Source organism: Aethalodelphis obliquidens, unplaced genomic scaffold, assembly GCF_003676395.1.
Source record: "Aethalodelphis obliquidens isolate GAN/ISIS:26980383/991018 unplaced genomic scaffold, ASM367639v1 scaffold2, whole genome shotgun sequence".
NCBI lineage: Eukaryota > Metazoa > Chordata > Mammalia > Artiodactyla > Delphinidae > Aethalodelphis > Aethalodelphis obliquidens.
The window spans coordinates 9,065,917-9,083,845 of NW_020837946.1; positions in this window are offsets into that span (position 1 = coordinate 9,065,917).

A 17,929-nucleotide genomic window follows, 5' to 3' on the forward strand; every position below is an offset into this window, starting at 1 on the left:
CTCTCAACCACTGTGCCACCAGAGAAGCCCCGAATTGAATTCTTTTTTTAAAAAAAGGAAAAACTATTTTAAAGGCTGAGCAGGTGTTAGGGTCTGCGTTTGTGTCCCCTCCACCACCAAATTCAGATGTTGAAGCCTTAACCCCCAGAACCTCAAAATGTGACTGTATTTGGAGACAGGGTCTTGAAAGAGGCAATTAAGTTAAAATGAGAACATTAGGGAGGCCCTTATCCAATCTGACTGGTGCCCTGTGTCCTTGTAACAGAGGAGATTAGGACACAGAGAGAGAGAGAGACCCTAGATGTGTGTACGTTCAGAGGAAAGGCCATGTAAAGAAGCAGCAAGAGGCCTACCATCTGCCAAGTGGTTGCTGGCAGAAGGCCAGTGAGAAAAGTGGATACTTCCAGAATGGCCCCTAAAACCCTTCCCAAATGATCAGACCCTCTCCTCTCACAATAAACATGCCACCTTCTCTTTAAACATGTCTAATTGTGGCCTTACTTCTTTAGCACTTTACAAATCACTCCAGTCTGTGAAGCTTCTGTGATCACCTCTGTTATTCTCCTCCAAGTGGGCAGGAAGGAAGGGAGGGAACTGGTGTTTACTGAACGCCAGGTACTTGACATCAAGAATGAGCACTTACTAAATATTAGCTGTGAGTGTTAACCATCTGGAAAGAGCTCCCAGGGGTGATGCGGAGAACCGGGTAAAATCCTCTGAAGGTATATCCTGTGACTTCTGAAGACAGAAAAATTACATATTTTGCTAGTGAGTGCTTTCCCAGGCAGTTAACCTGCTCTTTTTTATAAAAAGGGGAAATCGTCAGGCTTCCTTCCCCAATTTTTTTCTGATCAAAACTTTGACCTACAGACATTCTTCTAAGCACTCTTAGGATTCCTTAATCTAAAGACACACTACCTTGCTTTAATGAAACATGGCCCTTTCTTAACGCTCAGAAACACTTCTTAAAAAACAATGTGCACCACACACCTACGGTTAATTAATCTTCGACAAAGAGGAAAGAACGTACGATGGAGAAAAGACAGTCTCTTCAGCAAGTAGCGTTTGGAAAGCTGGACAGCTGCATGTAAATCAGTGAAGTTAGAGCACTCCCTCACACCATACACAAAAATAAACTCAAAATGGCTTAAAGACTTAAATATAAGTCATGACACCATAAAACTCCTAGAAGGGAACATAGGCAAACAATCTCTGACAGAAATCATAGCAATACTGTCTTAGGTCAGTCTCCCAAGGCAAAAGAAATAAAAGCAAAGTTAAACAAATGGGACCTAAGCAAACTTATAAGCTTTTGCACAGCAAAAGAAACCATCAACAGAACAAAAAGACAACTCTCAAAATGGGAGAAAATACTTGCAAACGATGTAGAAACCAAACTTATGGTTACCAAGCTCTTAAATCCATGAGCTGGGGATACTCATTAACCAACACAGGCCAAGGCTCTGGTGTCAAAGAGCTTACACAATCGGGCTTCCCTGGTGGCGCAGCGGTTAAGAGTCTGCCTGCCGATGCAGGGGACGCGGGTTCGTGCCCCGGTCCGGGAAGATCTCACATGCCGCGGAGCGGCTGGGCCCGTGAGCCATGGCCGCTGAACCTGCACATCCGGAGCCTGTGCTCCGCAACAGGAGAGGCCACAGCAGTGAGAGGCCCGCGTACCGCAGGAAAAAAAAAAAAAAAGAGCTTACACAATCCTGAATCTTCTGACAGTTACCTGGCAGGTAGTAAACAGATGGCCTTTCTCCCTTCCTGCCCTATTTCTCCAGATGCCAAAGATCAGTATGATGTCTATAAACCACAAAAAGCAAACAGCAATCTATATGTTGCTGAGAAAATGATTCTCAATATTATTTCTCAGAATCTGAGAGGATTTTGTCTTTGGTCTATTAGTTTCTAACAAAAGTTCACTTTGTAGCATTTACTTTTGAAATGTGCTGAAGCTATTTTAATATTACGTTGTTGCAATTATTAAGCTAGCTGAAAGTTAATTTACCTGTATATGATTTTAGCATTATTAAAGCTTATAAAATAACACAAAACAGCCAAGATGGTGAGTTTTGTGCTTTGCTACTATGCAATCCTCTACTCCATAGTCAGTGGTTTCCTTTCACGCACGGTTAAAATAGTTGCCCCATCCTATCCTAAGGGGCAAGACACACCCTTTCTGTCTCAGTCGACCACGCCTGGCTTTAGCAGTACACTGGATGCTTTCTCAGCACAACCTTGGCAAAGTTGAAATCAGCAGATTCCATGAAGCGCTTTGGTTTTCTCTCTGACTCAGCATTAGGATTACCATAAACTTTCTATCAGGTTGAATTTCACTTCCCCAAATTAAAGTACAATTTAATTATAGCTATTCTTACTAACCTTTTTTATCTGATGTGACTGGTTTTATTGATGAAAAAGACCTCCCCAAGTTTTGAAATCTACATATAATATACATCGCTTGGTTAAGTATCCCTACCTTTATTAGGTATCTGCGCCATTCATATTATACATGTCACACAAAATCAACTCTCTAGGCCTAAAAACTATGATTTTAAACAAATCTTATAAGTGAAAGTGAAAATTCATGGAACACCTTAACCTTTTGACTGCTCTGAGAACTTGTACTTAGCACATCATTGATTATTAACTTGAATTTTTACTCAATTATTGTATAATTGATTTCTCTAAATTGTCAGAACCTATATATTTATAAAGTCCCTTTTGCAGGGATATAAGCCCATCTATCACAGCAAAGTTTCTATTACCATCTGAATGGACTTGCATTTGTCCATAGCAAAGTGCACTTATACCAAGTTATTAAATTCATGGTTATTTTCATTAGCATTTATATTTGCCTTTTAGAATTGGCATAGAATTTTGAATCACATTTATAGAGCAAATGGCTATTTCAATATTTATCCTTGTAATTATCTTAAAATATGACCATATATTTATCTTTTTATTTAAGGGACTTATTCCCAAGCAGAAAATATATTATTGTCATTAATGTTACCTCTGCAAACATTATTTGTAACTGTATTTTGTATTTTTCAAAAGAACTTACATTCTAAGTATTGGTGACAAAGAAAATTATTGACTTTGAAAACCCCGATCAAAAAATTTACAGTCAGAATTTCAAAATTCATGCTGATATCCCAGTTTCTCCATTTACACATTTACTCATTCGTTCATTCAATAAACATGAATCGGGTACCTACCACATGGGTGAGTATGCAAAGGTGAGTGAGATACGGCCTCTGTCATCAAGAAATTTACTTTGTTGATTTGCAAGTGGGAGCAGGTGTGACTGTTCATACACTGGTATCATTTATGAGAGAGATGGCAAAAAGAGAGAGGAGTTTCAAATATTTTAAATTGGAGAATATATATGAAAGTCACAAGGCTTTAGAATAAAGAAAGGTGAGTTTCTTTCTCCTTCTCCCAAGAAGAGGATCTGAGGAAGGCATTCTTCCTTCTCTTACATGAAAAATCAGGGCAGGGCTTCCCTGGTGGCACAGTGGTTGAGAATCTGCCTGCCAATGCAGGAGACACGGGTTCGAGCCCTGGTCTGGGAGGATCCCATATGCTGCAGAGCAACTGGGCCCGTGAGCTACAATTACTGAGCCTGCGCGTCTGGAGCCTGTGCTCTGCAACAAGAGAGGCCGCGACAGTGAGAGGCCCGCGCACCGCGATGAAGAGTGGCCCCCGCTTGCCACAACTAGAGAAAGCCCTCGCACAGAAATGAAAACCAACACAGCCATAAATAAATAAAATTAAAAAAAAAAAAATCAGGGCAGGAGATGTTGCGATCAGGGCAGTACAGACATGGGGCTAGCAGGAGAAGCCTCCTAGAAGAAGTAAGGCCATCAAAAACCTTAATAAGGCTGTCTGAGAAAGACAGAAGGTGGTAAAGAAGCCCTCTAGGAACCACAACTGCGCAAAAAAGGCTGGCCCTGTGGAGAGGAGCTGAGGGCAAATCTGATCAAGACAAATTTATAGATGATGCCTATAGCAGGAGAAGCAGTCAAGAAATGATCTAATTTAAGGAAACAAGTGTTTGAAGGGTACAGTTAGCTAGATCCAGATACTGGCCAACATTGGGGTTTGGCTCAAATGCCTGAGTCTTTCAAAGCCATCAGGATGCTGACGCGGAGTAGCTACCTCATCAAAGAACAAAGGAACCGTCATCACAGGGATTCTCCGCGTACAACACAGCTGGATGAATCCAAGTGCAGGATGCAAGGCGTCCTGGGAGGTGAGGGTGGGCCTTAGATAAGGAAACAATGGCTGAGATGAATAAATCCCAGTGGTGGTTCCCAGCAAAAGCACAGCTGTGCCACTCTGGTCTAGTGAGGCTTGCACCAGCAGTCAAAGAACCTTCCAAGAGAACTCTAAACCGTCCACATCCTTGGGCTCCACAGACCTATCTATGGGTTCCTGAGCTGTAGCAAACTCTAGAATCAGACTCACCTCACCATTCCCTGGTTATTGCCAATTGTACCTAACTTGAGTATCTACCTCGTTTCAGACTGTCAGCCTGCCCTGATCTCAAATGTGTGTTTGCCACTTAGTTTAGGTCTTGACTTTCTAAATTCCTGGTCTCCAAACACTGAATATTATTTCTGGATGATCCAGGACTGGGGGCCGCCTGCGTCCATTTGCTTTCTTCAGAGTCGTCAGAGGGGCGTCATGCAAATCCCCACCTGGACCCCAAGGAAATGTGACCTGGTCAGAAGGCAAGTATACTAATTAGAGGAAGTGCGGTCTCCAGACCAGAGGGTCATAGGTGATAAAAGAGATGAGCCCAAAATGAGTGGGGATGAGACTGGAGGCTTCAGTTTGTGTGACCAGAGAATCCACATAACCCAGGAGGGGTATGCTGTCTCTAGATGGTCCTCCCAGAAATAATACCTCCTATCCTAAGATGTGCAGATTGTTTGCTGATAAGATTAAGGTGCCTCTTTGTATAACACCAGGAGGTGACTAATTTGATCCTGGAAATGTAATCCATTCAGCGTATTTGTAGCTTCAACAGAGAGGATATTGTAATAACAGCTGAAAATAGAAGGATGCTTATTCCCTGGGAAGCAATGAAAAGCAAAGACCAACACCCAGGAGGCAAAGGGGCCTTGATTAATGTAATGTCCTGATCCACTTAACAGGTACCTCCCACAAGCTGAGAGATATTCACGAGGCTGCCACAGTATTTTTGTATTCAGTGAGTGTCTACCATGTGCCAGAGTACTGTGAAAAGTGTCTGTAGTTAGTTAAATGGAGAAATAAGGCAGAATTCCTACATTTGCAGAGCTGACAGTCTTTTAGGGAAGACAGATATGTAAGCAAATAGTTTCAATACTATGAGTTAAGTGCTTTAATTCAAAGTGTCATGGAAACCCAGAGGAGGGAGTCTAATCTTCCCAGAAGGGTCAGGGAAAACTTCTCATGGGCGGTGTCTCTAGAAATTAACAAGGGTTCATCCCTCCAGCTAGCCGGCCTTCCATTCATTCATTCATCACTTATGTGTTGAGTACCTCCGATTGTTCTAGATGCTGTGCATACAACATTGAACAAGACGAAGTCCCTCCCTGCGTGACGTTTGCATTCTGATGGGGGAAGTGGATGACATTACCAGGAGAAACTCAGAATGGTTCCTTCAGACCATCCAATATCCACCCTCTGGCCTCATTTCCTCTTCCACATGTATTTTCCTGAGACCAGAGTGCCTTGAGCTCTCAAATGGGAGCAGTTTGATCTTTTCGTAAGTACAGCTCTCATTGTGAAACAGAATTGCCAGTTCATTGCTTACCATCACAATGGGATAATTTCAGAACTGCAGGATCAGATAAAATCAGGTTCCTGAAAATGCAGAGCTAAGCATCAATTTCAAGCAGAAATAAAAGTGAGACGCGGGATGCCCAGACTCTGCCATGAGAACTCCTTACCTTCCTTTACCAGTGGAGGTCTTTTCTGCCAGTAGAACAAGTTCTCTTTTCCAGGAAAAAGTATGCAGAAGAGCAGCCGGAGCTTCTTCATGAATTGTAGGAAGAATTCCCAACACCCAGCATCTAACAGGAGTGAACCCAGGGACTTCAATTTCTCCCAAGACCCTGAGTCTTCAGACCTGGGGCCCTTTCCGTGGTGCCTGCAGCCCGTGTTGCACCGTGACTCACAGTGCAGAGAGAGCCAGGGACTCTCTAGGGTGACCACTTCCTGAAAGAACACTCAGGGCTATCTGTCCAAGAAGGAAGTGGGACAATGGGGGGCCAGCGCCTCCCCTTCTGCACACAGAGGTCCTTCTGCAAAGAGACGCATGCTCTCTGCACCTCTTGTGGGATTTGGGGCCCACTTCATGGTGTTTAAAGGTGACAAGGAAAAACATCTTAGAGAAAGCTAAAATGTTTCCCACACTAACATTTGGGGAAAACTCTAGCCACTGGAACCACTGGTTTTAAATCAGACTAGCCTTCAAAGATCTCCAATTACATCTTTAGAAATGATCACAATTTCATAACAGAGGCAAAAGAAAGGCAGTTAGAAACTTCTGCAAAGCACAGGTGGTACCACTCTGAAAACTCATATTTCCTGTTTGCCAACATGTCTGCTTTAAATCTCTCAGGCAGTTAATTACATCGCAAGCATTACACACCAGCTTTTCCTCATATTTATAGCTTTCATTTTAAAAAGTTATTTAAGTCGTACATGTTTGTTGTCAAAAATGAAAAGTGCAGGCAAACATAAGGAAAATTTTCAATTCCCCATATTTCCGCCACTTGAAGATAACCGCTGTTGGCACTTTGGTGTGCATCCTTCCAGCCTTTTTTCTGTGTTTAGGTGGATATTAGGATGAGCTTCTCAACAGCCATTCCATCCCACACCATTGTGGAACATCCACGCAGTTTTGTTGGTATTTACCCACGCTGAGCCCCTGTGTAGATCCTGATTTGGCTAAACTAAATGAAAATAAACTCATGCTCTTGCCACAGTGTTTTAGGGACCAGCACCTAATCCAGACCTAAGCCAACCAATGCAAAGCACTTCCCTGGCCACCAGGAAAGTCATGTGATCAAGATGATCCGGTCAGAGGAAAGCCTAGGACTCCTGCCGAGGGGCGGGGTGGAGGACGACACTCAAACACTCCCTCACTCACTCCTTCTCTGGGTTTGGACTCAGAGACCTGGGAGCTATTGGCCGCCATTTGCCTCCACAAGACAAACCATCTCTCAGGTGAAGCAGACGCTTCAGAGGCAAAAAAGAGAAAAAGAAATCAGGTTTTCAAAGGGTTTTCTGAGATGCTAAATTAAGCTAACACCAAAATCTGACTTACTTCTGGAGTTGCTAGTTAGATGAGCCAATAAATTTGCCTGTTGAAATCAGTTTAAATTGAATTTCTGCGACTTGTAACTGAGTGTATCCTAAACAACTCATCTCGATATTTTCATTAAAATGGGGCCATATTGAGCATACTGTTTATAACTTCCTGTTTAAAAATACATCATAATTATCATTCCTTTTCAAGATAAATATACTTTTACAAAATTATGAATCGCTTCAGAGTAACATATTGTTATGAGCAGATTTTAAGTTATACATCTAATCCCCTATTGTGAGGCGTTCACATCATTTCCAGGTTTTTCCATACCGTATCAGTATAAACAATTCTGGGCTGAGTCCCCTATATATCAGAGAACACACTTATTTCCTTCAAACACATTTCTAATGTAGAATTTCTGAGTCGAAGTATGTCCTTTTTAAGAGATTTTTCATTCATATTGCCAGATGGCTCTCCCAAAAGGTTATTTCAATTATATTTCAACCAACAGAGCATGAGAATGCCAGAAAACTCCCTCATTCCTCCCAGTCCAGAACCCTCAACATATATAAAGTTTCAACACAAAGTCTCTATTTCATAAATGGTAACCCATTGCTGATTCAATTTGCATTTTTAAAAACCATATACAGTGTTTGGAGGTTTTTTCCATGTATTTATTTGCTTATTATATTTCTCCTTTTCTGAGTTGCCACTGACATTCTTTGCCCATTTTCAATTGGAGCATTTGTTTATTTCTTACAGATGTGTAAGAGCCATTAATATATTGAGATTATTAAGCATTTTCCTATTATATATGTTACAAATAGTTTTCACTGTACACCACGTGCCTTTTAACTTGAATATGGTATTTTTGACAGTTCTGAAGTTTTAAATTTTAGCTCATCAATCCTCCCCTTTATTGTTTCTGCCCTTCTGTGTCATTCTCTAATCAGAGAATTTGCAGTCATCAGGATTCAGCCTCTGCTCATAGAAATGATATGGCATGAAAACACTGATGTTCGGGGTGCCTGAGATTCTGACCACTTGGGAGGCAGCCCAGGAGCTGTCTGAACCCTGCAACCCTGACTGCTTTTCCCTGCCTCCCTCGGAGTGAGGTGTGGTTTGTGATTAAATTATGGCCCACAGGATGAGAGCAGATGTGATGCAACTTCCAGGTTGTTCTCTTTGGAAGGGGAAATTCCTTCCCCTTAGATTTTCACTCTTTCCTTGGGTTGGAGTGAAGAAGTGGTGGTAATCTTACAGATGAGAACGATGCCTAGGGAGGACAGACAGCACAAGCTAGAAGGCTCTGGGGTCCCTGACACTGTGGAATGTCCATATCTCCAAGACTACTTAAAACTGGACTGTTTTGCAAACGAGAAGTGAACTTCTCTCGTGTGTGAGACATTGTTATTTGGGGTCTTTATTACAATCAAACCCATATCCTAAGTTAAATGATAATACATGACCTCATTTTACACACACACACAGCCCAGCATAAGAAAAGATAAAGAAAATTACATACCAAATTGTTAATGTTAATTCAGGGAATGGGATTGTAGGAATTTGGGGAGAAATGAATTTTTCTTTTAATATTGATTAAAAAGTTTTTTTTAATCCAGGTTGCTTTGACTCAATAACTTACATTACCCAAGGTCGTTAAACACTTTCTTTTTTTTCTTTTTTTAAAATTTATTTATTTATTTTTAGCTGCATTGGGTCTTTGTTGCTGCTCGCGGGCTTTCTCTAGTTGCAGGGAGCAGGGGATACTCCTCGTTGTGGTGCACGGGCTTCTCATTGCGGTGGCTTCTATTGTTGTGAAGCACAGGCTCTAGGCACACGGGCTTCAGTAGCTGTGGCACGCAGACTCAGTAGTTGTGGCGCATGGGCTTCATTGCTCCGTGGCTTGTGGGATCTTACAAGACCAGGCTCGAACCTGTGTCCCCTGCATTGGCAGGCAGATTCTTAACCACTGTGCCACCAGGGAAGTCCCCAAGCACTTTCTTTTAACAGCCCCTTTTCATGTAAATTCACAGCCCCAGACACTATGGGCTAGAAGAAATGTGTAATTGAGGAAAGGGTACAAAAATATGACAGGTGGAATAATCTAGTTCTAACAGAACTGGGAATGTGTGTTCTATAACTACCCTGTACCAGTATTCAATGACATCATTATATTTCTTTTTAGATATACATTTTTATCTTTTTTAAAGGTTACCAGCACTTTCTACTGGATTCTGAGATATAGCGTATAATATGTATCTCAATACATAATGTTTTTCCTGTAAAAGGAAAAATATTTTAAATCATGTCAATACTCATATGACAAAAGCTCTTATATTTTTAAAAATTCCTTGTAAATTTTAATTTTTCATTCATCTGTGCCTATAAATATTTAAATAAGCTATGTTTTTAAAATATATGTATATTTGTCACTTTCACTCATAGAAAAAGATCTAGAAGGATGCACAGCAAATTGATAATAATGGTTATTCTCTAGGAAGGGTATCAGGTTAGCTCTGGGGGGAGGGAAACCTAGAAGATATTTCAACATTTTTTTTTTATTGAGGTATAGTTGATTTACAATGTTGTGTTAGTTTCTGGTGTACAGCAAAGTGATTCAGTTCTACATATATATATTTATTTATTTATTTATTCTTTTTCAGATTCTTTTCCATTATAGGTTGTTAGAAGATATTGAAAACAGTTCCCTGTGCTATACAGTAGGACATTTTTGTTCATCTATTTTATATATAGTAGTATGTATTAATCCCAAACTCCTAATTTATCCCACCCCTTCCCCCTTTGGTAACCATAAATTGGTTTTCTATGTCTATGGGTCTGTTTCTATTTGAAAATAAGTTCATTTGTATCATTTTTTCATATTCCACACATAAGCAACCTCATATGATATTTGTCTTTCTCTGTCTGACTTACTTCACCTAGTATGATAATCTCTAGGCCCATCCATGTTGCTGCAAATGGCATTATTTCACTCTTTTATGGCTGAGTAATATTCCATTGTGTGTGTGTGTGTGTGTGTGTGTGTGTGTGTGTGTGTGTGTATATATATCACACCTTCTTTACCCATTCATCTGTCAGTGGACACTTAGGTTGCTTCTATGTCTTGGCTGGTGTAAGTGGTACTGCTGTGAACATTGGGGTGCATGTATCTTTTAGAATTAGAGTTTTCTTTTCCAGATATATATCCAGGAGTGGAATTGATGGTTTATATGGTAGATCTATTTTTAGTTTTTAAGGAACTTCCATACTGTTTTCCACAGTGACTGCACCAATTTGCATGCCTACCAACAGTGTAGGAGGGTTCCCTGACTTTTTGTATTAATTAGGTTTGTAATGTTTGTACTTTTACAGTGAGGCTGAATTCATCTATTGAGTTCATAAATTTGGAAAACAACACAAAGTTTAAAGAGTAGGAAAAATAAACAAAAAAATATTCTTTAAATGAAAAATCTATAGCTTATGATTTTCCAGGAATGTGTTTTAGCTGTTGATAAGCTATTAGGTTAGATGATTTCCACTGCATATAACAGAAAACTCCAATGCAAATAGACCTGAGAGTCCTGAAGATCTTTTTTTCATCTAACAAGGAAGCGATGTGTCAGATCCAAGGTTGGCTGGAGCCTGGCTCAGCGTGGTGGTCAGGATCCAGGCTCTGTCTGTCTTTTTGCTTCATCATCCTCCGCATGTTGGCTGCTTGCCCTCATTCTGATTCCCCTCACAAGATGACCACAGCAATTCCTGGCATCACCTCTAGACATTACAACATCCGGAGAAAGAAAGGGGCCTCTCTACCCGTGTCTTCTTAGGACAGAGACACTGTTTCCAGAACTCCCAGAGCCAAGTTCCCTCCTGCCTCACTGGCCAGAACTGAGTCACAAGCCCTTTTCTGAAGCCACCTTTGCAAGAGGAGGGGAACTGCCACTTTGACTGACTGATCGTCAACCATAAGTGATAAACACACAGGAACCAGGTAAAGCAACGAGTCTTCCTAAGAATTATCTATTCATTCCCGCAAGCCGCGTGGCATGGCCAAAAAAAGAAAAAATCTGTTCATGGGTATGTTCATAGATCAGAAAACTCAATATTGTTAAATCCTCCTCCAATTGATCCATATATTCAATGCAATTCCAAAAAAACCTTAACAGGCTTTTTAAACATAGAAATTCACAAGTTGATTCTAAAGTTTATATGGAAAAACAAAGGACCTAGAATACACAGAACAACTTTGGAAAAAGAGAACAAAGTTGGAGGAGTAACACTACTGAATTTTAAGATTTACTAAAACAGCTACAATAATTAAGACAGTGTGATATTGGTGCGCAAATAGACCTATACATCAATGGAGCAGAGCAGAGCTCAGAAAAAGACTCATACATATATTGGCAATTGATTATGGACAAAGATGTCAAGGCAAATCAAAAGCAAATGGAGAGGGCTTCCCTGGTGGCGCAGTGGTTGAGAGTCCACCTGTCGATGCAGGGGACACGGGTTCGTGCCCCGGTCCAGGAAGATCCCACATGCCGCGGAGCGGCTGGGCCCGTGAGCCATGGCCGCTGAGCCTGCGCGTCCGGAGCCTGTGCTCCGCAGCGGGAGAGGCCACAACAGTGAGAGGCCCGCGCACCGCAAAAAAAAAAAAAAAAAAAAAAAAAAGTAAATGGAGAGTATTTTCAATAGTGCTGTAATATTTATTTACTTATTTATTTTATTTATAAAAATAATGAACCTTGACCTGTACCCATAATCGTAAACAACATTCAACTTGAACGGATCATAAACCTGAATGTAAAAGCAACAACTTTACAACTTCTAGAAAAAAACATAGGAGAAAAAAATCTTTGCAACCTTAGGTTAGGCAATTATTGCTTATATAGAACACAAAAACTTAAGCCATAAAATAAAAAGTGCATAATTTTTTTCAATATCGAAAACTTCTGCTCTTTGAATTCTCACAACTTTACAATAAAAAGACAAGTTTTTTTAAATAAATTTATTTATATTTTTGTTTATTTATTTTTGGCTGCGTTGGGTCTTCGTTGCTGTGCACAGGCTTTCTCTAGTTGCAGCGAGCAGGGGCTACTCTTTGTTGTGGTGCAAGAGCGTCTCGTTGCGGTGGCTTCTCCTGTTGTGGAGCACAGGCTCTAGGTGTGCAGGCTTCAGTAGTTGTGGCGCACGGGCTTCATTGCTCCGTGGCATGTGGGATCTTCCCGGACCAGGGCTTGAACCCTTGTCCCCTGCATTGGCAGGCGGATTCTTAACCACTGTGCCACCAGGGAAGCCCAAGACAAGTTTTTTTAAGGGCACAGGATTTGAATAGACATTTCTCCAAAGAAGACATACACATGGCCAAGAAGACATGAAAAGATGCTCATTGTCACTAGTCATTAGGGAAACATAAATTAAAACCACAATCAAATACCACTTCATACCCACTAGAAGAGCTAGAGTCAAAAGGCAGACAATAACTAGTGTTGAGATGATGTGACGAAATCGGAACACTCACAACGTTGGTGCAAATGTTGGTGTAAAATGATGCAGCTGCTTTAGAAGACAATGTGGCCGTTCCTCAAAAGGTTAAACATAGAATTACCATATGACCTAGCAATTTCTTTCAAAGGTATAACCCAAGAGAAATGAAAACATATGCCCACACAAAAACTTGGACACAAATGTTCACAGCACCATTATGCATAATAGCCAAAAAGTGAAAACAACGCAAGTGTCCATCAACTGATGAACAAATAAACAAAGTGGGGTATAACCATACAACAGAGTATTATTCAGCTGTAAAAGGAATGATACATGCTACAACATGTATGACTCTTGAGCACATTATGCTAAGTGAAAGAAGCCAGAAACCAAAGGCCACATATAGTGTGATTCCGTTTACATGAAAGAACTGGAATAGGCAAATCTATAGAGACAGAAAGTAGATTAGTGGTTGCCAGGATCTAGGGGGAGGAGGGCATGAAGAGTGACTGCTAGTGGGTGTGAGGTTTCTTTTTGGATGAAAATGTCCTGGTTAGATAGTGGTGGTGGTTGCATGATTTTGTTTATATACTAAAAACAACTGAATGGTATACTTTAAAAAGGAGAATTTTGTAGTATGTGAACTATAGCAACTAAAGCTCCATTTTTTTTTTTTTTTTTTTTTTTTTTTTTTTTTGTGGTACGCGGGCCTCTCACTGTCGTGGCCTCTCCCGTTGCGGAGCACAGGCTCCGGACGCACAGGCTCAGCGGCCATGGCTCACGGGCCCAGCGGCTCCGCGGCATGTGGGATCTTCCCGGACCGGGGCACGAACCCATGTGCCCTGCATCGGCAGGCGGACTCCCAACCACTGCGCCACCAGGGAAACCCTAAAGCTCCATTTTTTAAAAAAAGAAACAGATTAAAGAAAAAATGTTCTGCTCTTTCAAAGAAAGACAATTAAGAAAATGGAAAGACAATCCAGAGACTAGGAGAAAATATTTTCAAAACATAGATCTTATATTTGTAAATCAACTGTGTTCCAATAAAAATTTAAAAACATAGATCTGATAAAAGAAAAGTGACCAGAATATAAAAGATCTCTCAGAGTTCAGAATATAATAAGAAAACAAACAATTCCATCTTTATTTTATTTTTTAAAATTTTATTTATTTATTTATTCTTGGCTGCGTTAGGTCTTCGTTGCTGCACGCGGGCTTTTTCTAGTTGCAATGAGCGGGGGCTACTCTTCGTTGTGGTGCACGGGTTTCTCATTGTGGTGGCTTCTCTTGTTGCGAAGCATGGGCTCTAGGTGTGGGAGTTTCAGTAATTGTGGCACGTGGGCTCAGTAGTTGTGGCTTGCGGGCTCCAGAGCGCAGGCTCAGTAGTTGTGGCACCTGGGCTTAGTTGCTCTGCGGCATGTGGGATCTTGCCAGACGAGGGATCGAAACCGTGTCCCCCACATTGGCAGGCGGATTCTTAACCACTGCGCCACCAGGGAAGTCCCAGTACTCTATTTTAAAAATCATTTGAATACTTTACCAAAAAGATAGAGGAAAGGCCAATGAGCATATTAAAAGATGCCCAACACCATTAGTCATTAGGAAACCATAAATAAAACTACCATGAGAGACCTCTACACGCCTATTAGAATGTCTAAAGTTGCAGCGGGAAACTGACAATACCCAAAACTAGAAAATATGTGAATCACCTGAAACTTTCACCCTCTGCTGGTGGCAATGTGATGTAGGACAATCAGTTTGGAAAACAGTTGGGCAGTTTCTTCGTTTCTTTAAAAGTTCATGCAGTTACCATACAGCCCAGCCTTTTTACTCCTAGATATTTACCCATGAGAAATGAAAACATGTGTTCACACAAAAACCTATACACAAATGTTCATAGAATTTGCCTAATAGCCAAAAAATGGAAACAATACAGATGTCCATTGACTGGTGAATGGATAAACAAGCCTTGGTACATTCATACCAAAAATACAACTCAGCAATGAAAAGGAATAGTTAAGTTATATACACACTGACACACACTATGTGGGCAAATCTCAAAAGCATCATGCCAAGTGAAAGAAACAAGACACAAAAAGCTACCGAGGGGGCTTCCCTGGTGGCGCAGTGGTTGAGAGTTCGCCTGCCGATGCAGGGGACACGGGTTCGAGCCCTGGTCCGGGAAGATCCCACATGCCGCAGAGCGGCTGGGCCCGTGAGCTGTGGCCGCTAAGCCTGCGCGTCCGGAGCCTATGCTCCGCAACGGGAGAGGCCACAACAGTGAGAGGCCCGTGTACCGGAAAAAAAAAAAAAAAGCTACCGAGTGCATAATTCCATTTCTGTGATATTCTGGAGAAGCCAAAACTGTAGAGACAGAAATCAGATCAGCGGTTGTCAAGAGTTAGGGGTGAAGAAAAGGACGGCTACAAAGGGACAGAAGAGAACTTTTTGGTTTTGATGAAATTGTACTATTCTTTGTGCTGGTGATTATAAAATTGTAAACATCTGTTAAAATTCAGAGAACTATATGTTTCAAATGGTGATTTTTTTTTACTGAATGTAAATTATACCTCAATAAATCCATTTTTTTAAAAAAACTAAGTATATCATCTTAATCCACCTCCTCTGCCTAAAAAAACTATATTGAAAATTTTTTTTTTTAACGTAGGGAGAGTCCCATGAATAAGAAGGAATGTCAGGTAGTTTTACTTTCTCAAAAGCTTACATTCTTCATTTTCTAAGACACAGTTAAGCACAGTGATCATTCATACATCACCAGCTTTGTTAAAATTTTTAACAGTAGACAACTTACTTTTTTGAGAAAGAAATGAGCTTTGCTAAGACTGCCTCTCCCTGTTCCTCCAAACTTGTCACACTTGTTTTAAGGCTGGAAGCCTGGCTGTTAGTTGGGAGGATGTTTTCTTTCAAGTGTTTTCACTTCCTCTCAGAGGAGGTAACTGTGGGCAATAGTGGATAAAGTCAGGAGAGATAAAATTGGATCCAATCTGCTCCTATGAGAGGTGTGGCAAACAAAATCCACGCTCTGCCCACACTCTCTTAGATCCTTTTTTTATTTCCCCTGGTTATATGCTTTCCTTCCCAGCAGCCAGCATCTGCTTCTTTGTTGGAGGACCACCCTCAGGCTGCCCAAGTCCACCTGCCTGCTGCACTTTGTAAACCAGATGCCCCTGGAAAGAATTCACTCCCCTTGACTGTCAGATTACAGGAACTCCTTTGCACCTGGTGAGGACAACTCCAATGTATATTTTATACCAGTCCTTCTCACACTTTTAGGCTCAGCTGAATTGGCTGGGGATTGAATCACGTGCAGATTCTGATGCAGGAGGTCTTTGAGTCTCCAGTTCTAATAAGCTCCCAGGCGATGCCAAGGCTGCCCTCCAATGGCTCCCACTTTCGGCAGCAAGGGTCTCTTTTCAGAGCTCCCTACAGGATCTAGCCAAAGATGACAGGTGTCTTGACGACTTGGTCTACTTGAGTAAGAGTAAATAAATACCCAGGGACAAAATGTGGATGAGATAGATAATATGTGGTTCCACAGGCAGGCTATAGGAGAATCATCTCCAGAAGTTTCCAAAGCACCCCAGGATTTAGGAATTGAGTGAGGTTCTTGAGACGAAGGTATATTCGTGGGCGGAAAAGCTTACGATATTCCTGCCTCCTCCCTGCAACTACTGATAGGCAATGATCTGCAAGATGTCTTTGAGCTGCGGGCAAGGGGAGCTGGGGCCATGCACACACGAGTGAGGCTGTACAGGGTTCAGCTGTCTGACAGCAGGGAGCCAAGGTGCATTGCAGACCATTTCAAAAATTTTAAGAAGGATTCTGGTGGCAACTAACAATGGACAGTTGCTGGCGGGCAGACTGGTGTGCCTTTCGGCTCTGTCAGGAGATTACTTTGTTAGACCACGTCACAGAGTACATAGAGCTATTCATCAATCTAGTCCATATGACAGCTCCACGAAGCAATGATAAGGTGTCAAGGTTATGAGGCTAAAAAACAGTCCTCTCTTCTGTGCTCCCCTGACACTCTTCCAAACTACTGCTAGAACACTTATTTCTCCCCTTCATTTCATTCAACAAATATTCACTGAGTGCAAATACGTGCTTATTTGAACCTGTTTGCGCCCTTGGCCAGATGCCCTTCAGGCTAAGAAGTCAGGTTTATGCTCAACTACATGAAGGCAGAAGGGTTTATATCTTTGCCCCTCAGCTGTCTCTGTCTGTCTCTGTCTCCCTCAAGCTTTCTTTTTAATTTTTTTTAAAGTTTTTTTTTTTGATGTGGACCATTTTCAAAGTCTTTTACTGAATTTGTTACGATATTGCTTCTGTTTCATGTTTTGGTTTTTTGGCCCCGAACCATGTGGGATCTTAGCTCCCCAACCAGGGATCGAACCCACACCCCCTGCATTGGAAGGGGACCACCAGGGAAGTTCCTGGACCACAAGGGAAGTTCCCTCAAGCTTTCTTTAAAACTTTCAGGACATAACCCAGCAGAAAATAGAAGCTCACTTGAGGGTCACTGTAGCAGAAGGTACAGAAGCTGAAATGGGCAAAATGCTTGGCAAAGTGGGGTTTGCAGTTGATGGTGAGTGATCCCTGCCCCACCACAGACCTACCAAACCAGACTCTTCAGGGGCGAGGCTGGGGAAGCTGTGTTTTAACACCTGCAGTGATTTTAATGCAAATAAAGTTTGGGTGCCTTTGTAGCATAAGAAAATGGCTCCAACTCTAGGATGGAAAAATTAGATATTGGGCATGACAGGTCCCCAGTTACATCTTCCACCTGCTGCCCAGATTGTCTGAAGAACAAGGACCGACCAGGACTAGCACACAACTGCGAAGGAAGTGGTCCCACCATATGAAAACCAAATAAAGGGGGACTCGGTGACATAGCAACACACATGATAGCTCACAATGAGTTCCCGACAACAAGGGGGATGGAAACCATTCAGTGTCAATCACACACACACACACACACACACACACACACACACACACACACTTGACTAATACCTTTGTTAAATACAGCAAATTTTTTTTTTGGCCATGTGGCGTGGCATGCAGGATCACAGTTCCCCGACCAGGGATCGAACCCGTGCCCCC